The 12,187-nt window shown below is 41.1% G+C and overlaps 1 protein-coding gene across 7 annotated transcripts in view; it reads left to right on the top strand.

The window, feature by feature from the left end:
• Positions 1-12,187, top strand: part of PRSS35 (serine protease 35) — a 152,954-nt gene that overhangs the window by 118,089 nt on the left and 22,678 nt on the right. The window contains exon 3 of one of the 7 annotated variants that reach the window (XR_014561933.1): positions 2,213-2,973. The exons of the other annotated variants lie outside the window; for them this stretch is intronic. The gene's annotated coding sequence lies outside the window, so the exon portion shown is untranslated. Of the gene's footprint in view, positions 1-2,212; positions 2,974-12,187 lie in introns of those variants that run through there. 7 annotated transcript variants of the gene reach the window in all.

Raw genomic sequence — 12,187 nt, forward strand, 5'->3', positions numbered from 1 at the left:
GACTTGCACCTGTAGAGTCTTAGTAATCCCATGGATTGACCACTCTTTAAAAAACAGAATCTGCAGCTTGATTTGGAGACACTAGCTGGTGATAATCCTTTTCTCAACACTGTGAAAAGCTTCACCCATCAGCTGAGCAATTGAACTGAGCAGATTAGCAGTGTTGCAATATCAAGAAACCTATGATCATACACAACCTTATCCAAACCTAACAACTGGCACTTGGCTAACACTGTTCCTATTTGAAGTATTTCACAAACATGTAATAATTCCATGGTGGAAAGCAATTTGTAATGTACTGAGTTCTGCACCTCAAGAGGCTACACCCAGGATTACAGATAGAAAAAATTTCAAGTGTTTTGTGCAATGGAGAGGCACAGGCTTGCATCATACACTAAGGTTATCAGATGTCCCCGTTTCTACTAATCAGTCCCCATACAAAATCAATTGAAGTTGAAAAGTACCCACAGATTCATTGAAAAAAATCTGGTAACCTTACCATAAACTGAAGTTATTTTTGACATTACCCTATTAGTAGTTCCTACAGCAGATATCCAAACTGCTAAGTTTTAAACAGATGTTTGCCTTGAGAGCTGCTGATCAGGAAGTAGCCTTTGTACACAAAAAGAGTCTTTATTCATGTGTACAGGAGTATTGCTAAGTACTTAAAGGAGTTAGGGCACATGTCCATGACACAAATTGTGTATGCTATTTTATATCTGTAAATAAGATTTTATTGTACTAGCCAAAGGCCATGACAAAGCTGCTATTTTAATTGCACAACTGTCTCTGGTCAAACTAATGTGGAAGGTGGCATAGGTAAGTGTCACTTTACAGAGCTGCTCCAGACAACCTGTTTATTCAGCATTCATCCTAATTTGCTTACAAAAAGCTTAGCAGTGGTAGACTAGAATTGTGTCCAGCCTGTCAGTATTTTGCAGGGACAGAAGCGAGTGCATAAAGGGCTTTATCGCCCTAGCACAACAAATCCATTTTTAAATAAAAGTTGACTTTTTGCAGTTGGGAAAGTGACAGAGAGATGAATTGGAAAGTGTGGGATCAGCAAATGACTAACATGAAGACATGTAAGCAACCTGCAAGCAAAGGAATGCTCACGGTTATATCAAACAAATCAAAATGTATGCTCAATAAAGACTGGATCTAATCTAACTTCTGCATAAATTTGACTGTTCAATAAGTATGTCATTCGAAAGGGTGTGGTCTTTATTTTTATTTGTTTATGGGGCAGTTATTGACAATGAAAATCTTGTGTTCATCCCAGTTTGCTTGTGGGTATCCATGTGCAACCCAGTTCACACTTAATGTTTCTTGATGTACTTGTGGGAACTCATGAGGCCAATGCCAATGACCACAGAGAAATGGCAAAATGGCCCCCAAATGGTGAAAAAAGCAACCTAATTATACTATGTGCAAAGACTTCATAACATATCAAGAGCACACAGTATCTCTGGAGTTTAAAAATGTACCACAGGGATTACAGATCCTGCCACCGCTGTTGAGATACACAACCTTTCATTTTAAACTGTATGTAAATAGAACACCCATGCTGAATGATGTAGGCAAGATAATGAGTGAAGTGGTTGAAATCAAATTCATTTCAAGAGAATTTAAATTTCCATGCATAGCTGAATCAAGAAAACACATTAATGCTAGTTGAGATAATTTCCAACTCTTCTAAGGAGGCCCAGGAGAACATATTAATGGGGTTGTAAAGGAAACAAACCAGAAGTTGGCCAAGATACAGGGCGTGGAGACCTCTAGAGCTGCCCTGTATTTGTACACATGGAAGAAAAAGCACACCTCCATGCAAATCTGTGTGGGAACATACCATCAGTGCACAGGCAACCTTTAGTTACTTTAAACATTTATTTCTCAACCAACATATTTAACTGAGGCATATGTGCAGTACAAGCACCTTTCACAAGGTGTAATTATTTGTGTTAAACAAATGCAATGCAAATAATACTCAAACTTTTTTTCCTAGTTGAGCTATAGTGATGTGTGTGTGTTTAATTTCCTGCATGATTCTAGATCTGTGTTGGTGGGACTGGTTGTATGAGAAATCCAGTTGCCAAGTGTGTGTATTTTATGGCACATCATGGCTAAAATACTGTAATACTAGTAACTTCTGTATTGTATTTATTATCTACTATATATTTTGGAAAGTGGTTTGTCTGCTTCTTCTCTATAGGTTTGGCCACCTCTTGAGAGATCATTGCCAAACTCCGCACGAGGGTTCCTGAGATGGATATCACTAAATTTGACATGATGGTTTCAGCTTGTGTCAATTTGGACAGCTCTGAATATACTGTTGCCCAATTTAGCATGACTGTTCGAACCTGCACTAATTTGAATGCCTCTTGAGATATCATCTCTAAACTCTACATGAGGGTTCCCATGGTGAAGGTGGCAGTCTCTGTGCAGGGGGTGGGGGCGGTATGCATGTGTGCACACACACAGGCCTAAAACTCACAAATTACACTATCCATTTAAAAATCACAATATTTTTAGGTTTCTTTGAATTTCTGGGTAGCGCTGAGCACTTCCTGTTAGTATATATTATAAAATTGCACATAGTTCAGTGTTTCTAAAGCAGTGGCCCTCCAGATGTTGTTGAACTCCCAATGCCCACCAGCCATTTCTAAACCCAGGCTGGAGAATCCATGACCCTCCTTTGCTGGTTGAGGCTTATGGGAGTTGTAGTCCAGCAACCCTGAGGGACACAGGTTCCCTGCCCCAATATATCGCAACACTATATTCTTCAGAGGGCTATTTCCAGGCTCACGGTATGGTAACTTTGCATTTGTCCTGAGAGAACAAGACAAATGTTACCAAAATATTTATGGTGATTATATTTTACAGCGGGAGCTGCCAGATCCCAAGGCACATGGACTTTTTGTACTCTCAAGTTCTTAAGTATAATTGCCAACTAAAATAAAAAATAAAATTTTATGCTGGTCTGTCCCTGTGTTGTCAACAGAAATGAGAAGTGCAGGCCCTCATCCACTAGGAAATCTGGAATGAGTTATGCTTCATTGTGGCAGGCAGGCCTGGCATTCCACAGCAACACCACTAGTCTGCAAGTGCCATATCTTGTCAACCCTGGAGGTGGCAGCACCACCGCCAACCATAAGAACGCCGGTACATTTTCTCTGAACCCGACCAATGATAAAAAAAATCACAAATGCACTGGTTTCTCCCCACAGTACAAATGCAGTATACATATAAAAAGGATCTAACCAATTCTCTCTTGTTGGTGAGGAGACAAGATACTCACCAGCCATTTGAGCTCTCTGCCTAGAGGCACTAGAACTAGTCAGTCGAACCTTTCCTCCCTCCCAAAAAGGTTGAGATTTGACCCCCACCTAAAGCTCTCACCCAATAGCAGTTACCTTCCAATTCCACAACAAACCAGCACAGCTTCCCACCTTGGCTTTCTTGAACTTCCTCCCAGGATCAGCCTCTTTAAGGAAGGGCCACCTGGCCCCTTCTCTGTGATCTTTTCAGCACCACAGGTGGAGTTTTTTTATCCACTCAGAGAAAATATTCATAATATTTATTTATATCCTGCTTTTAATGGCATTTAGGCTGTCTCTGTTGGAATTATTGCTTTTTAATTTAATTTTAACCAGTACACACCTTTTTTATATATAAAAAAACATTGTTTGTTTGTTTGTAAGCCATATGGTCAGTGCTAATATCATATTCTTTCTCTGTCAGGAGACTGTTATCCTCTAGATCCTAATGCTCTAAGACAGGGGTCAGCAACCTAAGGCCCATGGGCCGGAAGCGACCTGCAGAGGTCTTTGACTGGCCCATGAGCCGCCCCCGAACTGAGCTGCCCGTTCTTGCTTCCACTGCGCCGAAAATCACATCTACGCAGACAACAAAAGTCGCGTACGCGCGATCTGGCCCACAGAGGGATCTCCGCAGGACCGATCTGGCCCAGGCAAAATAAACCTTGCCGACCCCTGCTCTAAGAAGATGATCATAAGGGAGCACTGCTTTGCAGTATCCATTTCTGCTGCTTGTAACTTTCATTGATGGAGATTCTTCAAAAGAAAAGAAAAGGTTACAGACTCTGCTAACCCAGAAATAGTACCTCGGGTTAAGAACTTTACTTCAGGATGAGAACAGAAATCACGTGGTGGTGGCGTGGTGGCAGTGGGAGGCCCCGTTAGCTAAAGTGGTACCTCAGGTTAAGAACAGTTTCAGGTTAAGAACGGATCTCCAGAACGAATTAAGTTCTTAACACGAGGTACCACTGTATATGTTTTAGAATATGCTAACATTTTAAACTTTTTACTATCTAGCATTGGACCTCTGCTGAAAGCATCTGACCTGCAAAAATAAAAAATTGTTTGGCTTTGGTAAAACTGGCCCACTGACAACCCTCAAGTTTTAAAGAGATGCTAAACCACTACAATGGAATGCTACAAAGTGTTGTTAAAAACAACAACATAGGGTAAAAATGACCCATATAGAACAATGTGTGATTTCTTTAACATTAAAGTTCCAATTAGATTTTATTAGTCACAATAAACTAGGCAAGCAATGTGGCCCACTTTACTGAAAAAAATTATCTAAAGCTGGAAATGTTTCTGCTTTTAAAAACATTATAGGTTCCCAACGCAAGTGTGAACTGAAACAGATCTGCCTCACTTGGATAGCTACAGCACAGCATCAACAATAACAAATTTTCTTGGAAAGTGCTTGCCTAGCCTGTATATATGCAACTGCAGTATAGCATTACCGTATTTAAGCTAACTGCATGTGCAGCAGTTTAAGCAGGTTATGAGAACGGAAAGTCCTTTTGGCTGCAACACATTCCAGAGCTTAGAAGCTTTTTCACAAAAGGCACGCTATAAAGGTTTTGGGGGCCAGCTTGTCTATAGTTTTCAGCTTTCACAATGTCTACACAAGTTTCATTATATTCAATGGCAGCCGCACATACAACTACACACTCTTACACAGCATGGACTGAATTTGACCTTACAGTTTGTGCTTTTTTTGGCTCTCGCTCTCTAAATTGAGTTGCTACACTTGAAGCTAAACACGTGGTTTTTTCCCTCCCGCCAGCCCACTGGAAGGTGCAAGCAAATGGCACATATTTACTCCAGCCTTCTCTTCTGGGCTATGCTAGGCCCGTAATGTTAGGCAAAATCATCCAGGATTGGCTCAGCTGTCCAATAAATCCAAGTGGCTTCTTGAAGCAGCAAAATTTTTAGGGACTTCTATAAAGCTGCTTCATTTTAAAGCATTTCTACACCACTTTACATTTAAAATTTATAATCTCAAAGCAGTTTACAACCCAACTTAAAACAACAAATAAAGCATTACAAAATATCAAAATAATTACCAATGAAGGCTACATTAAAACAAAACAAAACAAAACAAAATTTAAAGCAGCGTAAAACCATTACAAATACAAAAATACAATCAAACTTTAATAAGCAGCCTCCCTGGCAACTACATAAAATAATTGAAACAGAAGCTGCACTCACATTTCCCCTCTACCACACACACACACACACACACACACACACACACACACACACACAGTGGGGGGGGGAGGACTTTTCCCAGATACACCCTTAGCAACTAAATAGATGATCCTCACCCAACCATTTATGACAACACAAATGTCTGGTCTATAAAAATGCATAAAGGACAATTTACAACCAGATCATTTTCCTACCTCTAACTAGGACAATATATACACAGCAGCATAACTGCACCCTCCCTGTGTCTCACCCACGTAGAGCTGTACTCTCTACTGGGTCAGTCTCTCACACAGACTGGCATTAAGCAACTTTGAAACGCAGAGAACATGGCAACCCAGTCTCTCACTCTGGGCAGCAAAACAGCAATTGATCCAAGAGATGTACCCAAGACTCAAAGGATGCTGCAACACATGCATGGGCACACAATGTTTGAAAATAATCACACTCCAGTGTGACAGTGCGTGGGATTCTGGGATGCCCCTCTTGGATGGTGTAATGCAGCTGCTTGAGATGCAAAATATATTGGGCCCAAACTGTAGCCCAATCAGAGCTACATCTCACTTCCAAGCATGTATACTTTGGATTGCAGCCCCACAGCAACATTTTAAGGATTGTCCATTGCATGTCTTCATGCTAGTAGCACTAAAACCAGTGTTTGAAAAATACAACACATCATTATGTGTAATGTTTATCCTACATTGAGTCTCGCTTGCTTTATTCTAAACAACACATCACAAATTGCTATGACAAAATGCATTTCTAAACTGTGACATAACTTCTGTTTAGAATAAAGAATAGCTTGCACTCATACAAAACCGGGCATAAATTCTACACCTTGGTTGGACATAGGAATGCTCCCTTGGCACTGAATTTTTAGGATCTGATCCAGTTATTACTTAAACATAAATTCTAGATTGAATTCTCAGTGGTAACTTACCAAGACTACATTTGGCTTCAAATCTTCTGGTATGTTCAAATTATTCCCATTTACCAGGGACATTTATGTTTTCTGGAGCTGGTCCCTGATATATCATGCCTATTTTATCCTTATTTTGCTTTTGGGGGATGTCTTGTTAAAACGTTTATTGAAAGTTCTTATTCCCCACTGGGCACATCTCCTCCTTCATGCTTTCCCCATTAACAGCACCATCATATATATATATATATATAGAGAGAGAGAGAGAGAGAGAGAGAGAGAGAGAGATATATAAAGGTAAAGGTAATGGTACCCCTGCCCGTACGGGCCAGTCTTGACAGACTCTGGGGTTGTGCGCCCATCTCACTTAAGAGGCCAGGGGCCAGCGCTGTCCGGAGACACTTCCGGGTCACGTGGCCAGCGTGACATCGCTGCTCTGGCGAGCCAGAGCCGCACACGGAAACACCGTTTACCTTCCCGCTGGTAAGCGGTCCCTATTTATCTACTTGCACCCGGAGGTGCTTTCGAACTGCTAGGTTGGCAGGCGCTGGGACCGAGCAGCGGGAGCGCACCCCACCGCAGGGATTCGAACTGCCGACCTTTCGATCGGCAAGTCCTAGGCGCTGAGGCTTTAACCCACAGCGCCACCTGCGTCCCCATATATATATATATATATATATTCTACTCAAGTAGCTCAGTAGTCTTACACCTAGGTGTTATTGCAGCCTACATCTCCTGAGTGGGAAATATTTACATCTTGGCTCTCATGAACTTGGTGTAAATATAGGTGGATTGTGCATTAAGTCACTGTGCAGGACACAGCCAGATGTTTCACACACTGAAGCTGCTGGAATACATTTTGAACCATTGACAATACCGTGGGGCAATTTTTATTTTTCATATCTTCAATAAACCTTGGCTAGAACTGATGGTTAGCAGGGAGAGACCTTAAGCATGAGCTCAGGGTTCAGACAATATGCTGAACCAAACTCTGGCTTAGCACAGTGCAGGAGTAAAAAAGATAATGGAGGAACAAAGTGCCTGAAAGCTCCCCTTCAGAAGCCCACGTGTTCACTAAGTCCTCCTCTGCTCCCCCTATGTGCCCCCTAAATTTTGCTTTGCCCCCAATCCTCTGGAGTAGTTTTGGGCATGGTGTACAGCATGCATGTTGGCAAGCAGGCAGGAATTTCATTGCACAAGTGGAAATCATTCTGGCTGCACAAAGATTTAGTTGAAAACTACTACCCAAGGATCAGAATGAAACAGTTGCATTGATTTATCATTGCAAAATTCACTGGCAACAGAGGAAGAGGAGGAAGGGGGATTCACGCAAGCCTGATGCTTCCTTTAAGCCTATGAATGCTCACCCATATAGCATGAGAACAAGGTGCAGCATTGCCTGCAAACCAGGCCAACATCTTTATCTAAATTCTAGCAGATACATTTATTCTACTACAGGATTCCAAATAGTTTGTCTTCCCTTAGCAATATTTCCAACACAGCAGTTTTCCAGGAAACACCTGCCAAATGGTTTTATTTCCTAATGATACCATTTTATCAACAGAACTTCCAGTTATGAGGTGTAACATTGTGACTATAAAGACCTATATTGTTCCAGCAATTAATACCAGTCAGTGGTCTAATTACATGGAATTATGCCTTTATATTTCAGCTTTTTAGAAACCTGATCCCCTAGATAGTCTGAATGTTTTGATGTACTCTTGTATTCCAACACCATTAAATATTTCACACATAGTTTTCACTTGTAAAGTTAGAGAAGTTCCAGCTCTTATACTTTTTTTTTGGCAGATTTGAACAATTTAGTAAAATGTCTAGATTTTATAAAGGAGCTGCTTGGCTGCCTAACAAAGTAGAAATGCAAAACCCTTCAGCACTAGGCTATGTTTTTGCTTCCATTTAAATCGGTTTTCTCACTGACTTTTAAGAGAGCACATAGGATTCATTTCATTTGGGACAGAGCTAAGAAACATGGTGTAATACATAGGAAAACCCTGAAGAATGTGGCACTTCATTAAAGTATGCAAAATACCCAGATGCCTGTTGAATTTAATCTGTGGGGTAAAAACGGGGCATATGTTTGCCATGGGCATCATCTCCATACTGCATCAATTGCTGGTAGCAATGCCTTGTCCTTCCTTCTCAACAATTGCACCATGCTATTTAACTTGGGGATGTGGGAACTGGCTATCTTAAAATAGAAGGAAAAGGCATATATGCAGTAACTGGAAGCAGGGCTAATCTGCTTTCAGAAAGGAAGCTAAATGAACAGAAATATAAGCCATTTTCAGATGTTCTACTGATACATAAAACCAATTCATGGTTAGGGATAAGTGAGCTAAGCTATCTCCTTATCACCATGGAGGGTGTATTTCTGAATCGGGATGCAGGTTTATTATTTCTGAACATGCATTTGTGGAGAATCCCCATATCATTTAGAATCTCGGAAGAACCTTACTCTTCATGCTGAATTTACACACAAATTGATTACATGAAGAGGGCCACGTAGAAGCTAAATGATTCTTAGAGCCAGGGTGCATGTTCTGTTGAACTAATCATCATGATGTGTATTTGCATTTCCATGCACATTTAAAAATGCAAATAGCATATGCAGGACAGGCAGGTGATGATGACTAGAATTGCAACAACTAGGGAGGAGAACTTTAATCCTTTTACCCTCCTGTGGCACAATGGACCATTGTGTCTGGCTGTTAACCAGAAGGTTGGTGGTTCGAGCCCACCCAGGGACAGCTGTGACCATAATTCCTGCATTGCAGGTGATTGGACTAGAAAACCCTCAGAGTCACTTCCAACTCTAGAATTCTATGACTTGCTGCAGTCCTATCGAAAGCCAGTCCTTTCAATGCAAAGTTTGGTCCAGCATGTATTTGTGCATTGATTAGAGCTGATTAAATAAAGCTTCACACTTTTAAGTCAAGTATTAAAAGCTACTCAAGTTTAAGTGAGAAATGTACACATGATGATGCAAGTGTAACTTGGACTGACTCTGGCTCCACAGCTCATGCTATTACCCAGTTCTTCCTCTTGGAGGAGTGGGAATGATGTCAATGACACTGTCTGGTCTCACTCTTGTGCTCCAAATTCTTTTAAACTGCTTTAATAATGAAGTCACAAAATTATTTCTTCAAGAGGCTAGAGACACATCACATATGCAAACATGATGTACTTTTATCAGACACTGTGGAAATTATTTCCAGTTCAAACATGTAAGTGCAGCAGTTACTATATATACAGTCATACCCTGGTTGACGAATGCCTTGCGACTCAAACATTTTGGTTCCCGAACGCCGCAAACCCAGAAGTGAGTGTTTCGGTTTGTGAATGTTCTTTGGAATGTCTGACGGGGCTTCTGTGGCTTCCGATTGGCTGCAGGAGCTTCCTGCAGCCAATCAGAAGCCACGTCTTGGTTTCTGAATGTTTTGGAAGTCAAATGGACTTCTGGAACGGATTCCGTTTGACTTCCAAGGTACGACTGTACTAAATACAACAGAAGTCCTGAGCAAACCCTTAGTCATGACATCATGATGCTCTTCTTTCCTCTGAACACTATGTAACTCCCCCTGCTGGTGATGCTGAGGAGCTCTAGAGCTTTTACTTCCAGCTTAGGCCTGCAATCAAATTTGGAACATTTCCAGTTGATACACCACAGGCCTTGTCTCTTCTGTAGAGTTCTCTTAGCTACTGACTGTGCTGAAGGAAGAGGTTGTGCCCTGCAGGTGATGCTATATAAAATCAGCTTCAGCACCACACATGCTCTGCAGCTTCCTTACTCCCTGATGTAGACTGACAGGAACCATCTCTCACAACCTCCCCCCATCCTCTGGTAATGTCTCATACTAGCCACCTTAAAGGGACAATAACACAAGCTAGCTGAGTTTCTCTGCAAGAAACATGGTAGAAGCAACTGGGAACATATCCCCACTCCTCTTTTGCTGTTTTGAGGCCAAATATGTGTTTATTGCATATACATTCTTAAGTTAACAAATAAAAAACCCCGGAAAATCAGAGTTCTAAAACCCATGTCTTCATGGAAGGCTCTCCACTTCAGAGGTTTGCCACCCAACTCATTGAGGGTGCTCAGAATGGCAATGGGGATGCAGCTAACACACTGGTCTCTGCAGCCCCCACTCATGTGGAAATCACCAAAGGCCTGCTTCTTAGTACTCTTTTGCACAGCTCAAGGAAGTAAATTAAGCATTGTGGGGTAAGTCTCCAGTGCATCCATTTCACGACAGGTTGATTAGACAAGCAAACAGCAATGATATAATCCTCACCAGGTCACATAGCACCTGATGATGTGTTGATGTGTGTGTGTTTTTTAAGTTACCATGAAATGATATCGCTTATTTCTTTATGGGTACCAAACAATTTAACAGCTTCCTTGTAAAAAGAGCAACTCTCTTTTTTCCTGGCAGGGGTCTTGTGTCCTTAAGAGCCGGCGTGACAGACAAAAATGCCTTTCCCAGCATGAAGATGCAGCCAGCATGAAGTTTCATCAGCTGAATTCTTTTCCCTATCAGGCAGCTGTTAAAGGTTCACAGAGCACTGCCAAAAACAAGCTGTAATCCTATGTTTTGCTGTTATCTGAATCACAAAATCAATGGCTCAACCATTTTATATTTTGAATATATTGACATATTGCAGTGCATCAAGGAAAGTGATTTTTCTGAAGACGCTGAAATGAACGTGAGCAAAGGCTACTGCTAATTTATTTCAGAGTAGAAAGCCATTATTTCATTACATATGTGAAGCTAACATTACTCTGCTTATCTTTGTTTTTTTAAATCCAAGGCTATGTACACACTCCAGTGTGTTCCCACCATTGGTTCGGGAAGCAGTGTATACACACTGGCCACAATCCATAGCTGTCCTGTATCTATCCCGTTGTTTCTCAGAGAATACTGCCTTTGCTGTGTTTTTCCCCAAAGCAACTTCAATCCAAATTGAGAAAAAGTATGCCCTACTTCAGGCATGGCCAAACTTGGCTCTCCAGATGTTTTGGGACTACAATTCCCACCATCCCTGACCACTGGCCCTGTTATCTAGGGATGATGGGAGTTGTAGTCCAAAAACAGCTGGAGGGCCAAGTTTGGCCATGCCTGCCCTACTTGATAAACTGATAACATGTATATAGCCTAGGTCTGATTTTCAAGACAACTGCATCTAACAAAGCTGCGACTTCTTTTCAAGTTGTCTTGAGCCATTGTGTTACATGTACCAGACTGTTAATCTTGGCAGTGAAGGAGAAGTGCATTCCCTATTCAGAATGACCGTAATCTTTCCTCTAGTTTGGCTTCTTACAGCCCATTGATTTCAAGTGTAAACCATGTATAAGCAGAACTTTAAGCAGTATCAGCAACAGTGCACAACACTGTTTTGTAGCGCACAGTTTTCTTTGCCTGAGCTCCCTATACCAATGCCTTTGCTCAAGAACAATGAGCGTTTTCCACAAGACAGAGGATTTAAAAAATAATAAATAAAACATGACATGCTTTTTAAAATTTAAGCCACAGTAAAAAGATCTTCTAATAGATGCGAGAAATAGTTTAAGCACTACAATCTTTAGGGGTGCAATAAATGCCAACAAATAAAAGATAGACATTGTAGTCCTAAATATGCTTTCTCAGAAGTAAGTTCCTCTAAATTTAATAGGCCTTACTCTCCAGTAAGTGTGTCTAGGATTGCCAGCAAAATACATTTGAGAATT

Source organism: Podarcis gaigeae (assembly GCF_964106915.1).
Source record: "Podarcis gaigeae genome assembly, chromosome: 3".
Classification (NCBI taxonomy): Eukaryota; Metazoa; Chordata; class Lepidosauria; order Squamata; family Lacertidae; genus Podarcis; species Podarcis gaigeae.